Here is an 18,375-nt window from a genome sequence, read left to right on the forward strand (position 1 = left end):
CTATACTGACAATTGTGTAGGGTACAGACTATACTGACAGTTGTGTAGTGTACAGACTATACTGACAGTTGTGTAGGGTACAGACTATACTGACAGTTGTGTAGGGTACAGACTATACTGACAGTTGTGTAGTGTACAGACTATACTGACAGTTGTGTAGGGTACAGACTATACTGACAGTTGTGTAGGGTACAGACTATACTGACAGTTGTGTAGTGTACAGACTATACTGACAGTTGTGTAGGGTACAGAATATACTGACAGTTGTGTAGGGTACAGACTATACTGACAGTTGTGTAGGGTACAGACTATACTGACAGTTGTGTAGGGTACAGACTATACTGACAGTTGTGTAGTGTACAGACTATACTGACAGTTGTGTAGTGTACAGACTATACTGACAGTTGTGTAGGGTACAGACTATACTGACAGTTGTGTAGTGTACAGACTATACTGACAGTTGTGTAGGGTACAGACTATACTGACAGTTGTGTAGGGTACAGACTATACTGACAGTTGTGTAGGGTACAGACTATACTGACAGTTGTGTAGGGTACAGACTATACTGACAGTTGTGTAGTGTACAGACTATACTGACAGTTGTGTAGGGTACAGACTATACTGACAGTTGTGTAGTGTACAGACTATACTGACAGTTGTGTAGGGTACAGACTATACTGACAGTTGTGTAGGGTACAGACTATACTGACAGTTGTGTAGTGTACAGACTATACTGACAGTTGTGTAGTGTACAGACTATACTGACAGTTGTGTAGGGTACAGACTATACTGACAGTTGTGTAGGGTACAGACTATACTGACAGTTGTGTAGGGTACAGACTATACTGACAGTTGTGTAGGGTACAGACTATACTGACAGTTGTGTAGTGTACAGACTATACTGACAGTTGTGTAGTGTACAGACTATACTGACAGTTGTGTAGGGTACAGACTATACTGACAGTTGTGTAGGGTACAGACTATACTGACAGTTGTGTAGTGTACAGACTATACTGACAGTTGTGTAGTGTACAGACTATACTGACAGTTGTGTAGGGTACAGACTATACTGACAGTTGTGTAGTGTACAGACTATACTGACAGTTGTGTAGGGTACAGACTATACTGACAGTTGTGTAGGGTACAGACTATACTGACAGTTGTGTAGGGTACAGACTATACTGACAGTTGTGTAGGGTACAGACTATACTGACAGTTGTGTAGGGTACAGACTATACTGACAGTTGTGTAGGGTACAGACTATACTGACAGTTGTGTAGGGTACAGACTATACTGACAGTTGTGTAGGGTACAGAATATACTGACAGTTGTGTAGTGTACAGACTATACTGACAGTTGTGTAGGGTACAGACTATACTGACAGTTGTGTAGGGTACAGACTATACTGACAGTTGTGTAGGGTACAGACTATACTGACAGTTGTGTAGTGTACAGACTATACTGACAGTTGTGTAGGGTACAGACTATACTGACAGTTGTGTAGGGTACAGACTATACTGACAGTTGTGTAAGGTACAGATTATACTGACAGTTATGTAGTGTACAGTCTATACTGACAGTTGTATAGGGTAGAGACTATACTGACAGTTGTATAGGGTAGAGACTATACTGACAGTTGTGTAGTGTACAGACTATACTGACAGTTGTGTAGTGTACAGAATATACTGACAGTTGTGTAGTGTACAGATTATACTGACAGTTGTGTAGTGTACAGACTATACTGACAGTTGTGTAGTGTACAGATTATACTGACAGTTGTGTAGTGTACAGACTATACTGACAGTTGTGTAGTGTACAGACTATACTGACAGTTGTGTAGTGTACAGATTATACTGACAGTTGTGTAGTGTACAGACTATACTGACAGTTGTGTAGTGTACAGATTATACTGACAGTTGTGTAGGGTACAGACTATACTGACAGTTGTGTAGGGTAAAAACTATACTGACAGTTGTGTAGTGTACAGACTATACTGACAGTTGTGTAGGGTACAGACTATACTGACAGTTGTGTAGGGTACAGACTATACTGACAGTTGTGTAGTGTACAGAATATACTGACAGTTGTGTAGTGTACAGACTATACTGACAGTTGTGTAGTGTACAGACTATACTGACAGTTGTGTAGTGTACAGATTATACTGACAATTGTGTAGGGTACAGATTATACTGACAGATGTGTAGTGTACAGAATATACTGACAGTTGTGTAGTGTACAGACTATACTGACAGTTGTGTAGTGTACAGACTATACTGACAGTTGTGTAGTGTACAGACTATACTGACAGTTGTGTAGTGTACAGACTATACTGACAGTTGTGTAGTGTACAGAATATACTGACAGTTGTGTAGGGTACAGATTATACTGACAGTTGTGTAGGGTACAGACTATACTGACAGTTGTGTAGGGTACAGACTATACTGACAGTTGTGTAGTGTACAGACTATACTGACAGTTGTGTAGGGTACAGACTATACTGACAGTTGTGTAGTGTACAGACTATACTGACAGTTGTGTAGGGTACAGACTATACTGACAGTTGTGTAGGGTACAGATTATACTGACAGTTGTGTAGTGTACAGACTATACTGACAGTTGTGTAGGGTACAGACTATACTGACAGTTGTGTAGGGTACAGACTATACTGACAGTTGTGTAGGGTACAGACTATACTGACAGTTGTGTAGGGTACAGACTATACTGGCAGTTGTGTAGGGTACAGACTATACTGACAGTTGTGTAGGGTACAGAATATACTGACAGTTGTGTAGTGTACAGACTATACTGACAGTTGTGTAGGGTACAGACTATACTGACAGTTGTGTAGGGTACAGACTATACCGACAGTTGTGTAGGGTACAGACTATACTGACAGTTGTGTAGTGTACAGACTATACTGACAGTTGTGTAGGGTACAGAAAATACTGACAGTTGTGTATTGTAAAAACTATACTGACAGTTGTGTAGGGTACAGACTATACTGACAATTGTGTAGGGTACAGACTATACTGACAATTGTGTACGGTACAGACTATACTGACAATTGTGTAGGGTACAGACTATACTGACAATTGTGTAGGGTACAGACTATACTGACAATTGTGTAGGGTACAGGATATACTGACAGTTGTGTAGGGTACAGACTATACTGACAATTGTGTACGGTACAGACTATACTGACAATTGTGTAGTGTACAGACTATACTGACAATTGTGTAGGGTACAGACTATACTGACAATTGTGTAGTGTACAGACTATACTGACAATTGTGTAGGGTACAGACTATACTGACAATTGTGTAGGGTACAGACTATACTGACAGTACTGTACGGTACAGACTATACTGACAATTGTGTAGGGTACAGACTATACTGACAATTGTGTAGGGTACAGACTATACTGACAGTTGTGTAGGGTAAAAACTATACTGACAGTTGTGTAGGGTAAAAACTATACTGACAGTTGTGTAGTGTACAGACTATACTGACAGTTGTGTAGGGTACAGACTATACTGACAGTTGTGTAGTGTACAGACTATACTGACAGTTGTGTAGTGTACAGACTATACTGACAGTTGTGTAGTGTACAGATTATACTGACAGTTGTGTAGTATACAGACTATACTGACAGTTGTGTAGTGTACAGATTATACTGACAGTTGTGTAGGGTACAAACTATACTTACAGTTGTGTGGGGTACAGACTATACTGACAGTTGTGTAGGGTACAGACTATACTGACAGTTGTGTAGGGTACAGACTATACTGACAGTTGTGTAGTGTACAGACTATACTGACAGTTGTGTAGGGTACAGACTATACTGACAGTTGTGTAGGGTACAGACTATACTGACAGTTGTGTAGGGTAAAAACTATATTGACAATTGTGTAGGGTACAGACTATACTGACAATTGTGTAGGGTACAGACTATACTGACAATTGTGTAGGCTAAAAACTATACTGACAATTGTGTAGGCTAAAAACTATACTGACAGTTGTGTAGGGTACAGACTATACTGACAGTTGTGTAGGGTAAAAACTATATTGACAATTGTGTAGGGTACAGACTATACTGACAGTTGTGTAGGGTACAGACTATACTGACAGTTGTGTAGTGTACAGATTATACTGACAGTTGTGTAGTATACAGACTATACTGACAATTGTGTAGGGTACAGACTATACTGACAGTTGTGTAGTGTACAGACTATACTGACAGTTGTGTAGTGTATAGACTATACTGACAGTTGTGTAGTATACAGACTATACTGACAATTGTGTAGGGTACAGACTATACTGACAGTTGTGTAGTATACAGACTATACTGACAATTGTGTAGGGTACAGACTATACTGACAGTTGTGTAGGGTACAGACTATACTGACAGTTGTGTAGTGTACAGACTATACTGACAATTGTGTAGGGTACAGACTATACTGACAGTTGTGTAGTGTACAGACTATACTGACAGTTGTGTAGTGTACAGACTATACTGACAATTGTGTAGGGTACAGATTATACTGACAGTTGTGTAGTGTGACAAAACCAATCTCGCCACTGTACCTTGGAGGGCCTGTTATGGAACATCTTTGGGCTGGAGGTACATGGGCTTAAGGATACCCAGAGACTGCATGGAAATATGGAATTTTATATGCTGGACACCCCATGTACTTTCAATAACTCTGTCTTATGTCTATGTCACCCTGTATCCATAAATACAGGATGGGTGCAGGGTGTGAGTGCCCCTTGTGGGAGCAATTGTGACTCTATAAGCCAAGTGGGCATAAAAGACTTTATAGCTAATAAGAACTGTTCCTATATTCAGTAATAAGATGTATTCTATGTATGTTTAAGATCTGATTGTGTCTCAGGAGTCTGTCTGGGTAAACTGATTGTGTTCCTGTGTGATTATGTTAACTAGACTGCCCAACATCAGATTGTCTGAGTAAACGTTCTTCCCTAGTTAATTAACTTAATATGTTAATCTGTTTTACCTGTGAATAGACAATTGTTAGAGGGTTGATGCATTGTTCATATGTTTGCTTTACTGTTAAACCAATGCCCTCTGTAACCTGAAGCCAGGGTGTATAAATCTGTGTGCTGCCTTCAAATAAAGCATATATTCTGTTTAAACCTGAAAACTGGCTGGTTTGTGAATTGCTGATTCCCTATGCAGGACGTTGTTCCCTGGTATTAACTCTTGGTACACTGTTGGTACCGTAACATTGGTGGCAGCGACGGAATGAACCTTATCGCCCAGAAGAGCAACTACACAAGCCAGTAACCTCAGGAAGAGGGGGATTATTACAATACTGACTAAGATGGAAAAGAGAAAAGTAAATTTTGCAGCTTTTAAAAACTTCCTGGAAACAGAAGGAGAGATTGATGGGGACCTTGCGGATTTTGAGAGGCAATGTGCACTACACAAGGTACCCGCAGAGGACTGGGTCACGATATTATCTGGAAAATTATCCGGCCGGGCCAGAGAGGCTTTTCGGGCCATTCCAGATGAGGAAGTCAGGGATTATAATACTGTAAAAGAGGCTCTGCTCTCCAGGTATGCGGTTACACCGGAGGCATACCGGAGACGGTTCAGAGACACTGTTAAATTAGCTGGAGATTCCTACCTTGAGTGGGCATGTAAGGTGCACCGCACAGCAGCTCACTGGATAGCGGGGTGCCAAGCCATATCTGGGGAAGAGGTGCTGCAGCTATTCCTGTTGGAACATTGCTTCGACAAATTACCCGCAGGAGTTCGAGAGTGGGTTCGGGACCGTAAACCCTCCACCCTGCAGGAAGCGGCTTGCTTGGCAGATGAGTATACGGATGCCCGCAAACTGGACACTGCTACCACTAAGCCCCCTGCTAGAGTGGAGTACAGACCCCCAGTCACCCCAGCAGCTGCCAGTTACCAAACCCCGGCGCACCACTATACCACACGGCCTCCGGCCACGAACTACCCTCAGAGAGCCCTGCGGTGCTACTCACAACCTATTCGGTGCTTTAGATGTAAGCAACTAGGGCACAAAAGACCAGAGTGTCCCCCTAAACGCAGCGAACCAAGCGCAGTCCTGGAGAAGACCCGCCGGCGGAATCCCACGTAATCCTCAGCCTGCGGCCCGCTACGTAGAGGCGCAAGAATGCTGGAGCATCCTACATGAGGCAGACCTTGTGCAAGCTGCCCACCGGAATAACCGGCAACTGGTTAAAGGTGAATGGGAAGAAGGTCAGTGGTCTACGGGATACTGGTGCTACCATGACCTTGCTTCAAAAGAACTTGGTGTCTGAGAAACAGTACACTGGAGACACTGTGGCTGTGAGGGTAGCAGGGGGTGATGTGTTCAGCCTACCTGTTGCCAGGGTACATTTGGATTGGGGAGTGGGCGCTAGACCTGTGAATGTGGGGGTCAAGAAGGACTTACCTGCTGATGTTCTTCTTGGAAATGACTTGGCCCCCCTTGTTTCTGCCTACGCTCCTATGGGTCCCGCTGATGTTAACTCTGTGACTACCCATGCTCAGATCCGTGCAGCAGAGACTGACCCACCTGCTGCTAAGCCCCAGAACGCTGAGCTCAGTAAATCTCTATCCGCTATTGATACGTGGAAGTCCCGTTACAATGCGCTGATGAAGGAGAAGAGGAGCGCAGAGGAAAAAGCACGTTTAGAACGTGAATCTCTGCTAGACAAGCTGCACCGACAGACTGCAGAAAACACCAGCTTGAGAGTGGAACATGAAACATTAAAGAAAAACTTAGTGACACTGGAGGAGAAGCTGACGCTGGCTCATAGTGAGGTGCAGCAACTCAAGGGCACCCTATGTCAGTATGAAGGGATTGTGGATACCTATAAAGAGCAGGTACAGAAAACTCGTAAAGAAGCTGATGGGATTTTGAAGGACTGTTTGGCCCTGGTCTGGGCACTGAGGAATTTGAACCCTTGTTTGTATGGACAAGAATTCTCTCTCATAACGGGAATACAGATGGATTGTCCCAGCAAACTGACATGCCTACCAGGCGCTCTGGTGGTATATGGCACAGTACATACCCTGGACAGCCGAGCATGACAAACCAGAGGGAGAGGAGTTTGATGGTCCTGTCCCCCAGCAACACGGCTGTTTAGCCAAAGGGGAGACGATTGGTCTCCCCCTCCAGCAGCACAGCTATGTATCCAAAGGGGAGACAGTCGGTCTCCCCCTCCAGCAACCAGGCTCCCACCAGGCTACTTCCATGGTAGTGCTGGCACCCTGGCAGAGTACAGCTGGTCTCTGCCCACCCTCGCAACCCACCAATTCAGCGTACCAGTCCCCCACACAGCTGTGGTGAGGCACCCTGGACATGGACAAGTTTTCCCCGTACTCAGGTGTAGTAACCATTTATTGTGGGTGGACTGTACTACTAATTGTGTTTTATGGGTGGGTTGCTGGACTAACCAGGGCACTGACCGGCAGGAGGTCAGATACCCTGTTAGTCTGTTTGGAAAAGGGGAGAGATGTGACAAAACCAATCTCGCCACTGTACCTTGGAGGGCCTGTTATGGAACATTCTTTGGGCTGGAGGTACATGGGCTTAAGGATACCCAGAGACTGCATGGAAATATGGAATTTTATATGCTGGACACCCCATGTACTTTCATAACTCTGTCTTATGTCTATGTCACCCTGTATCCATAAATACAGGATGGGTGCAGGGTGTGAGTGCCCCTTGTGGGAGCAATTGTGACTCTATAAGCCAAGTGGGCATAAAAGACTTTATAGCTAATAAGAACTGTTCCTATATTCAGTAATAAGATGTATTCTATGTATGTTTAAGATCTGATTGTGTCTCAGGAGTCTGTCTGGGTAAACTGATTGTGTCCTTGTGTAATTATGTTAACTAGACTGCCCAACATCAGATTGTCTGAGTAAACGTTCTTCCCTAGTTAATTAACTTAATATGTTAATCTGTTTTACCTGTGAATAGACAATTGTTAGAGGTTTGATGCATTGTTCATATGTTTGCTTTACTGTTAAACCAATGCCCTCTGTAACCTGAAGCCAGGGTGTATAAATCTGTGTGCTGCCTTCAAATAAAGCATATATTCTGTTTAAACCTGAAAACTGGCTGGTTTGTGAATTGCTGATTCCCTATGCAGGACGTTGTTCCCTGGTATTAACTCTTGGTACACTGTTGGTACCGTAACATGTAGGGTACAGACTATACTGACAGTTGTGTAGTGTACAGACTATACTGACAGTTGTGTAGGGTACAGGCTATACTGACAGTTGTGTAGTGTACAGACTATACTGACAGTTGTGTAGTGTACAGACTATACTGACAGTTGTGTAGGGTACAGACTATACTGACAGTTGTGTAGTGTACAGACTATACTGACAGTTGTGTAGTGTACAGACTATACTGACAGTTGTGTAGTATACAGACTATACTGACAGTTGTGTAGGGTACAGAATATACTGACAGTTGTTTAGGGTACAGACTATACTGACAGTTGTGTAGGGTACAGACTATACTGACAGTGGTGTAAGGTACAGACTATACTGACAGTTGTGTAGTGTACAGACTATACTGACAGTTGTGTAGGGTACAGACTATACTGACAGTTGTGTAGTGTACAGACTATACTGACAGTTGTGTAGTGTACAGACTATACTGACAGTTGTGTAGTATACAGACTATACTGACAGTTGTGTAGGGTACAGAATATACTGACAGTTGTTTAGGGTACAGACTATACTGACAGTTGTGTAGGGTACAGACTATACTGACAGTGGTGTAAGGTACAGACTATACTGACAGTTGTGTAGTGTACAGACTATACTGACAGTTGTGTAGTGTACAGACTATACTGACAGTTGTGTAGGGTAAAAACTATACTGACAGTTGTGTAGTGTACAGACTATACTGACAGTTGTGTAGGGTACAGACTATACTGACAGTTGTGTAGTGTACAGACTATACTGACAGTTGTGTAGGGTACAGACTATACTGACAGTTGTGTAGTGTACAGACTATACTGACAGTTGTGTAGTGTACAGACTATACTGACAGTTGTGTAGGGTACAGACTATACTGACAGTTGTGTAGTGTACAGACTATACTGACAGTTGTGTAGTGTACAGACTATACTGACAGTGGTGTAAGGTACAGACTATACTGACAGTTGTGTAGTGTACAGACTATACTGACAATTGTGTAGTGTACAGACTATACTGACAGTTGTGTAGGGTACAGACTATACTGACAGTTGTGTAGGGTACAGACTATACTGACAGTTGTGTAGTGTACAGACTATACTGACAATTGTGTAGTGTACAGACTATACTGACAGTTGTGTAGGGTACAGACTATACTGACAGTTGTGTAGGGTACAGACTATACTGACAGTTGTGTAGGGTACAGAATATACTGACAGTTGTGTAGAGTACAGACTATACTGACAGTTGTGTAGGGTACAGACTATACTGACAGTTGTGTAGGGTACAGAATATACTGACAGTTGTGTAGTGTACAGACTATACTGACAGTTGTGTAGGGTACAGACTATACTGACAGTTGTGTAGGGTACAGAATATACTGACAGTTGTGTAGTGTACAGACTATACTGACAGTTGTGTAGGGTACAGACTATACTGACAGTTGTGTAGGGTACAGAATATACTGACAGTTGTGTAGTGTACAGACTATACTGACAGTTGTGTAGGGTACAGACTATACTGACAGTTGTGTAGTGTACAGACTATAGTGACAGATGTGTAGTGTACAGACTATACTGACAGTTGTGTAGTGTACAGAATATACTGACAGTTGTGTAGTGTACAGAATATAGTGACAGTTGTGTAGTGTACAGACTATACTGACAGTTGTGTAGTGTACAGACTATACTGACAGTTGTGTAGGGTACAGACTATACTGACAGTGGTGTAAGGTACAGACTATACTGACAGTTGTGTAGTGTACAGACTATACTGACAGTTGTGTAGTGTACAGACTATACTGACAGTTGTGTAGGGTAAAAACTATACTGACAGTTGTGTAGTGTACAGACTATACTGACAGTTGTGTAGGGTACAGACTATACTGACAGTTGTGTAGTGTACAGACTATACTGACAGTTGTGTAGGGTACAGACTATACTGACAGTTGTGTAGTGTACAGACTATACTGACAGTTGTGTAGTGTACAGACTATACTGACAGTTGTGTAGGGTACAGACTATACTGACAGTTGTGTAGTGTACAGACTATACTGACAGTTGTGTAGTGTACAGACTATACTGACAGTGGTGTAAGGTACAGACTATACTGACAGTTGTGTAGTATACAGACTATACTGACAGTTGTGTAGGGTACAGACTATACTGACAGTTGTGTAGTGTACAGACTATACTGACAATTGTGTAGTGTACATACTATACTGACAGTTGTGTAGGGTACAGACTATACTGACAGTTGTGTAGGGTACAGACTATACTGACAGTTGTGTAGTGTACAGACTATACTGACAATTGTTTAGTGTACAGACTATACTGACAGTTGTGTAGGGTACAGACTATACTGACAGTTGTGTAGGGTACAGACTATACTGACAGTTGTGTAGGGTACAGAATATACTGACAGTTGTGTAGAGTACAGACTATACTGACAGTTGTGTAGGGTACAGACTATACTGACAGTTGTGTAGGGTACAGAATATACTGACAGTTGTGTAGTGTACAGACTATACTGACAGTTGTGTAGGGTACAGACTATACTGACAGTTGTGTAGGGTACAGAATATACTGACAGTTGTGTAGTGTACAGACTATACTGACAGTTGTGTAGGGTACAGACTATACTGACAGTTGTGTAGGGTACAGAATATACTGACAGTTGTGTAGTGTACAGACTATACTGACAGTTGTGTAGGGTACAGACTATACTGACAGTTGTGTAGTGTACAGACTATAGTGACAGATGTGTAGTGTACAGACTATACTGACAGTTGTGTAGTGTACAGAATATACTGACAGTTGTGTAGTGTACAGAATATACTGACAGTTGTGTAGTGTACAGACTATACTGACAGTTGTGTAGTGTACAGACTATACTGACAGTTGTGCAGTGTACAGAATATACTGACAGTTGTGTAGGGTACAGATAATTACTGACAGTTGTGTAGGGTACAGACTATACTGACAGTTGTGTAGGGTACAGACTATACTGACAGTTGTGTAGTGTACAGACTATACTGACAGTTGTGTAGTGTACAGACTATACTGACAGTTGTGTAGGGTACATACTATACTGACAGTTGTGTATTGTACAGACTATACTGACAGTTGTGTAGGGTACAGACTATACTGACAGTTGTGTAGGGTACAGAATATACTGACAGTTGTGTAGGGTACAGATTATACTGACAGTTGTGTAGGGTACAGACTATACTGACAGTTGTGTAGGGTACAGAATATACTGACAGTTGTGTAGTGTACAGACTATACTGACAGTTGTGTAGGGTACAGACTATACTGACAGTTGTGTAGGGTACAGACTATACTGACAGTTGTGTAGGGTACAGACTATACTGACAGTTGTGTAGTGTACAGACTATACTGACAGTTGTGTAGGGTACAAAATATACTGACAGTTGTGTATTGTAAAAACTATACTGACAGTTGTGTAGGGTACAGACTATACTGACAGTACTGTACGGTACAGACTATACTGACAATTGTGTAGGGTACAGACTATACTGACAATTGTGTAGAGTACAGACAATTGTGTAGGGTACAGAATATACTGACAATTGTGTAGGGTACAGACTATACTGACAATTGTGTAGTGTACAGACTATACTGACAGTACTGTACGGTACAGACTATACTGACAATTGTGTAGGGTATAGACTATACTGACAATTGTGTAGGGTACAGACTATACTGACAATTGTGTAGGGTAAAAAACTATACTGACAGTTGTGTAGGGTAAAAACTATACTGACAGTTGTGTAGTGTACAGACTATACTGACAGTTGTTTAGTGTACAGACTATACTGACAGTTGTGTAGGGTACAGACTATACTGACAGTTGTGTAGTGTACAGACTATACTGACAGTTGTGTAGGGTACAGACTATACTGACAGTTGTGTAGTGTACAGATTATACTGACAGTTGTGTAGGGTACAGACTATACTGACAGTTGTGTGGGGTACAGACTATACTGACAGTTGTGTAGGGTACAGACTATACTGACAGTTGTGTAGGGTACAGACTATACTGACAGTTGTGTAGGGTAAAAACTATATTGACAATTGTGTAGGGTACAGACTATACTGACAATTGTGTAGGGTACAGACTATACTGACAGTTGTGTAGTGTACAGACTATATTGACAGTTCTATAGGGTACAGACTATACTGACAGTTGTGTAGGGTACAGAATATACTAACAGTTGTGTAGTGTACAGACTATACTGACAGTTGTGTAGGGTACAGACTATACTGACAGTTGTGTAGGGTACAGACTATACTGACAGTTGTGTAGTGTACAGACTATACTGACAGTTGTGTAGGGTACAGAATATACTGACAGTTGTTTAGGGTACAGACTATACTGACAGTTGTGTAGGGTACAGACTATACTGACAGTTGTGTAGGGTACAGACTATACTGACAGTTGTGTAGTGTACAGACTATACTGACAGTTGTGTAGTGTACAGACTATACTGACAGTTGTGTAGGGTACAGACTATACTGACAGTTGTGTAGTGTACAGACTATACTGACAGTTGTGTAGGGTAGAGACTATACTGACAGTTGTGTAGGGTACATAATATACTGACAGTTGTGTAGGGTACAGACTATACTGACAGTTGTGTAGGGTACAGACTATACTGACAGTTGTGTAGGGTACAGACTATACTGACAGTTGTGTAGGGTACAGACTATACTGACAGTTGTGTAGTGTACAGACTATACTGACAGTTGTGTAGGGTACAGACTATACTGACAGTTGTGTAGTGTACAGACTATACTGACAGTTGTGTAGTGTACAAACTATACTGACAGTTGTGTAGTGTACAGACTATACTGACAGTTGTGTAGTGTACAGACTATACTGACAGTTGTGTAGGGTACAGACTATACTGACAGTTGTGTAGGGTACAGACTATACTGACAGTTGTGTAGGGTACAGACTATACTGACAGTTGTGTAGTGTACAGACTATACTGACAGTTGTGTAGTGTACAGACTATACTGACAGTTGTGTAGGGTACAGACTATACTGACAGTTGTGTAGGGTACAGACTATACTGACAGTTGTGTAGTGTACAGACTATACTGACAGTTGTGTAGTGTACAGACTATACTGACAGTTGTGTAGGGTACAGACTATACTGACAGTTGTGTAGTGTACAGACTATACTGACAATTGTGTAGGGTACAGACTATACTGACAGTTGTGTTGGGTACAGACTATACTGACAGTTGTGTAGGGTACAGACTATACTGACAGTTGTGTAGGGTACAGACTATACTGACAGTTGTGTAGGGTACAGAATATACTGACAGTTGTGTAGAGTACAGACTATACTGACAGTTGTGTAGGGTACAGACTATACTGACAGTTGTGTAGGGTACAGAATATACTGACAGTTGTGTAGTGTACAGACTATACTGACAGTTGTGTAGGGTACAGACTATACTGACAGTTGTGTAGTGTACAGACTATACTGACAGTTGTGTAGTGTACAGACTATACTGACAGTTGTGTAGTGTACAGACTATACTGACAGTTGTGTAGTGTACAGACTATACTGACAGTTGTGTAGGGTACAGACTATACTGACAGTTGTGTAGTGTACAGATTATACTGACAGTTATGTAGTGTACAGACTATACTGACAGTTGTATAGGGTAGAGACTATACTGACAGTTGTGTAGTGTACAGACTATAGTGACAGTTGTGTAGTGTACAGACTATACTGACAGTTGTGTAGTGTACAGAATATACTGACAGTTGTGTAGTGTACAGATTATACTGACAGTTGTGTAGTGTACAGACTATACTGACAGTTGTGTAGTGTACAGATTATACTGACAGTTGTGTAGTGTACAGACTATACTGACAGTTGTGTAGTGTACAGACTATACTGACAGTTGTGTAGTGTACAGATTATACTGACAGTTGTGTAGTGTACAGACTATACTGACAGTTGTGTAGTGTACAGATTATACTGACAGTTGTGTAGGGTACAGACTATACTGACAGTTGTGTAGGGTAAAAACTATACTGACAGTTGTGTAGTGTACAGACTATACTGACAGTTGTGTAGGGTACAGACTATACTGACAGTTGTGTAGGGTACAGACTATACTGACAGTTGTGTAGTGTACAGAATATACTGACAGTTGTGTAGTGTACAGATTATACTGACAGTTGTGTAGTGTACAGACTATACTGACAGTTGTGTAGTGTACAGATTATACTGACAATTGTGTAGGGTACAGATTATACTGACAGTTGTGTAGTGTACAGAATATACTGACAGTTGTGTAGTGTACAGACTATACTGACAGTTGTGTAGTGTACAGACTATACTGACAGTTGTGTAGTGTACAGACTATACTGACAGTTGTGTAGTGTACAGATTATACTGACAGTTGTGTAGTGTACAGAATATACTGACAGTTGTGTAGGGTACAGACTATACTGACAGTTGTGTAGGGTACAGACTATACTGACAGTTGTGTAGGGTACAGACTATACTGACAGTTGTGTAGTGTACAGACTATACTGACAGTTGTGTAGGGTACAGACTATACTGACAGTTGTGTATTGTACAGACTATACTGACAGTTGTGTAGGGTACAGACTATACTGACAGTTGTGTAGGGTACAGATTATACTGACAGTTGTGTAGTGTACAGACTATACTGACAGTTGTGTAGGGTACAGACTATACTGACAGTTGTTTAGGGTACAGACTATACTGACAGTTGTGTAGGGTACAGACTATACTGACAGTTGTGTAGGGTACAGACTATACTGGCAGTTGTGTAGGGTACAGACTATACTGACAGTTGTGTAGGGTACAGAATATACTGACAGTTGTGTAGTGTACAGACTATACTGACAGTTGTGTAGGGTACAGACTATACTGACAGTTGTGTAGGGTACAGACTATACCGACAGTTGTGTAGGGTACAGACTATACTGACAGTTGTGTAGTGTACAGACTATACTGACAGTTGTGTAGGGTACAGAAAATACTGACAGTTGTGTATTGTAAAAACTATACTGACAGTTGTGTAGGGTACAGACTATACTGACAATTGTGTAGGGTACAGACTATACTGACAATTGTGTACGGTACAGACTATACTGACAATTGTGTAGGGTACAGACTATACTGACAATTGTGTAGGGTACAGACTATACTGACAATTGTGTAGGGTACAGGATATACTGACAGTTGTGTAGGGTACAGACTATACTGACAATTGTGTACGGTACAGACTATACTGACAATTGTGTAGGGTACAGACTTTACTGACAATTGTGTAGGGTACAGACTATACTGACAATTGTGTAGGGTACAGAATATACTGACAATTGTGTAGGGTACAGACTATACTGACAATTGTGTAGGGTACAGACTATACTGACAGTACTGTACGGTACAGACTATACTGACAATTGTGTAGGGTACAGACTATACTGACAATTGTGTAGGGTACAGACTATACTGACAGTTGTGTAGGGTAAAAACTATACTGACAGTTGTGTAGGGTAAAAACTATACTGACAGTTGTGTAGTGTACAGACTATACTGACAGTTGTGTAGGGTACAGACTATACTGACAGTTGTGTAGTGTACAGACTATACTGACAGTTGTGTAGTGTACAGACTATACTGACAGTTGTGTAGTGTACAGACTATACTGACAGTTGTGTAGTATACAGACTATACTGACAGTTGTGTAGTGTACAGATTATACTGACAGTTGTGTAGGGTACAAACTATACTTACAGTTGTGTGGGGTACAGACTATACTGACAGTTGTGTAGGGTACAGACTACACTGACAGTTGTGTAGGGTACAGACTATACTGACAGTTGTGTAGTGTACAGACTATACTGACAGTTGTGTAGGGTACAGACTATACTGACAGTTGTGTAGGGTACAGACTATACTGACAGTTGTGTAGGGTAAAAAACTATATTGACAATTGTGTAGGGTACAGACTATACTGACAATTGTGTAGGGTACAGACTATACTGACAATTGTGTAGGCTAAAAACTATACTGACAATTGTGTAGGCTAAAAACTATACTGACAGTTGTGTAGTGTACAGACTATACTGACAGTTGTGTAGGGTAAAAACTATATTGACAATTGTGTAGGGTACAGACTATACTGACAGTTGTGTAGGGTACAGACTATACTGACAGTTGTGTAGTGTACAGATTATACTGACAGTTGTGTAGTATACAGACTATACTGACAATTGTGTAGGGTACAGACTATACTGACAGTTGTGTAGTGTACAGACTATACTGACAGTTGTGTAGTGTATAGACTATACTGACAGTTGTGTAGTATACAGACTATACTGACAATTGTGTAGGGTACAGACTATACTGACAGTTGTGTAGTATACAGACTATACTGACAATTGTGTAGGGTACAGACTATACTGACAGTTGTGTAGGGTACAGACTATACTGACAGTTGTGTAGTGTACAGACTATACTGACAATTGTATAGGGTACAGACTATACTGACAGTTGTGTAGTGTACAGACTATACTGACAGTTGTGTAGTGTACAGACTATACTGACAATTGTGTTGGGTACAGACTATACTGACAGTTGTGTAGGGTAAAAACTATACTGACAGTTGTGTAGGGTACAGACTATACTGACAGTACTGTACGGTACAGTTTATACTGACAGTTGTGTAGTGTACAGACTATATTGACAGTTCTATAGGGTACAGACTATACTGACAGTTGTGTAGTGTACAGACTATACTGACAATTGTGTAGGGTAAAAACTATACTGACAGTTGTGTAGGGTACAGACTATACTGACAGTTGTGTAGTGTACAGACTATACTGACAGTTGTGTAGTGTACAGACTATACTTACAGTTGTGTAGGGTAGAGACTATACTGACAGTTGTGTAGGGTAAAAACTATACTGACAGTTGTGTAGGGTACAGACTGTTACGGTACCAACAGTGTACCAAGGGTTAATACCAGATGAACAATGTCCTGCATAGGGAATCAGCAATTCACAACCCAGCCAGTTTCCCTGCAAACATGAGACCAAGCTCCACATTTCAGGTTTAAAAAAAGAATGACATTTATTAAAAGGCTATGCCTAGTATTTATGCAGGTCTGACCCCCCCCCAGATGGGGGTTGAAAGGCTGTTGTACATTACATGGAGGGAACAAGCCCTTTGACATGATACAATAGAATTATATTACTTAAACACTTCAACCACAAGACACTCTTGGCCCTTCTTATCACTTAGGCGTTTTCTCTCTGGAGTTGATCAAACAATAGAATGCTTAGCACTAATTAGATTATAGCTGGAGCCAGCAACTCTGTCTTTAGAAATTAGTTTCTTAGCTAAACACAATTAACTCCTTCAGTCCTGACAGAAGGGTCTGTCACATATCTCCCCCCTTTTCCAAACAGACTAACAGGGTATCTGACCTCCTGCCGGTCAGTGCCCTGGTTAGTCCAGCAACCCACCCATAAAACACAATTAGTAGTACAGCCCACCCACAATAAATGGTTACTACACCTGAGTACGGGGAAAACTTGTCCATGTCCAGGTGCCTCACCACAGCTGTGTGGGGGACTGGTACGCTGAATTGGTGGGTTGCGAGGTGGGCAGAGACCAGCTGTACTCTGCCCGGGTGCCAGCACTACCATGGAAGTAGCCTGGTGGGAGCCTGGTTGCTGGAGGGGGAGACCGACTGTCTCCCCTTTGGATACATAGCTGTGCTGCTGGAGGGGGAGACCAATCGTCTCCCCTTTGGCTAAACAGCCGTGTTGCTGGGGGACAGGACCATCAAACTCCTCTCCCTCTGGTTTGTCATGCTCGGCTGTCCAGGGTATGTACTGTGCCATATACCACCAGAGCGCCTGGTAGGCATGTCAGTTTGCTGGGACAATCCATCTGTATTCCCGTTATGAGAGAGAATTCCTGTCCATACAAACAAGGGTTCAAATTCCTCAGTGCCCAGACCAGGGCCAAACAGTCCTTCAAAATCACATCAGCTTCTTTACGAGTTTTCTGTACCTGCTCTTTATAGGTATCCACAATCCCTTCATACTGACATAGGGTGCCCTTGAGTTGCAGC

At 41.8% G+C, this 18,375-nt stretch overlaps 1 protein-coding gene across 1 annotated transcript in view; it reads right to left on the bottom strand.

Annotated features, from left to right (window-relative positions):
- The window catches only part of LOC128664933 (phosphatidylinositol 3-kinase C2 domain-containing subunit gamma), a 491,959-nt gene that overhangs the window by 168,475 nt on the left and 305,109 nt on the right, over positions 1–18,375 (bottom strand). The gene's annotated exons all lie outside the window — the stretch shown is intronic.

This window comes from Bombina bombina, chromosome 6, assembly GCF_027579735.1.
Source record: "Bombina bombina isolate aBomBom1 chromosome 6, aBomBom1.pri, whole genome shotgun sequence".
NCBI classification, from domain to species: Eukaryota; Metazoa; Chordata; class Amphibia; order Anura; family Bombinatoridae; genus Bombina; species Bombina bombina.